Consider the following 987-nt stretch of genomic DNA (forward strand, 5'->3'; position numbering starts at 1 on the left):
GGCCAGAACTGCATTTCTGTTTCTGCCTACTCAGCACTGCATCTTGAACTTTTGCTAAGGTAATAGGACTTAAAATACTAAGAAATAAACAGGGTCAACTAGAGTGGGCAGACTGTGGAAGACAGTGAGTCTGTCTGTGGTTTCCTCTGCCTGAGATGGCCTGTGGGCTCTTGGTTTTGTTCCTTGCAACATTCTAAAGAGCTTTCGGGCTGCAAGCATGGGCTAGCCAATGTAGACAGCCGTGGGCAGTCACACCCCTCAAGGCCTCAGATTACAATGGAACATTGACAAACAGTCCACTGCAGATTGCTGGCCTATAATCAAGTGAGGTGCTGGGCAGAGAGGGGGCCACCTTTGCCTTGGGTGCATGGCAAAAACTTGCTTTTCAACTGATAAGAACAGATACTACACTTGAGCTTAGCCAAAAGGCCGAGAAGCCATAAAAGCTTGCTTTTAGAAAAACAAATCCTTTGAGATCTCCATTTTGAACTGTTGGCGGTTTCCTTTAGTTGCTGAGGCTTTTGGGGGAGTTAGAAGGGAATTTCTGCAACCAAGACCAATAAAATCCCTTCCACTAAACTGTAGACAGAATGTCTTTGTGTGGCCCTGGGAAGCAAAGTTATTAATATATAATACTTGGAAATAAGCAAAAAGATGACTGCATGTCCTTGCAAAGTCATACTGAAGAACTGTCTACCAAGTCCATCTAAGGGTATTTAGTTCTCTAGGAAAATGCATCTTAGTCTGACTTGCTGTTTGCCATTGGTTAGGATCTGGACTCCAGGAAGGCAAATGTTAACTTGTAGTCTGATAAATTACAAATGATTTTTGTACAGTAGAGTCGCACACCATTTCTATTTGGTTAAAAAAAATCAAACAACCCCAAAGTCACAGTTTTATTGCCTTGTAGGACATAAAACAGTCTTGTATCTATCTTTGCAATCCTGTGTTAACATTTTTTTCTCACTATATACATACACACACACA

The 987-nt window shown here is 41.7% G+C and overlaps 1 pseudogene; it reads right to left on the bottom strand.

The window, feature by feature from the left end:
* Positions 1–324: 324 nt before the first annotated feature.
* LOC138379190 (U2 spliceosomal RNA) lies at positions 325–441 on the bottom strand (annotated as a pseudogene).
* Positions 442–987: the final 546 nt, after the last annotated feature.

This window comes from Eulemur rufifrons, chromosome 30 (assembly GCF_041146395.1).
Source record: "Eulemur rufifrons isolate Redbay chromosome 30, OSU_ERuf_1, whole genome shotgun sequence".
NCBI lineage: Eukaryota > Metazoa > Chordata > Mammalia > Primates > Lemuridae > Eulemur > Eulemur rufifrons.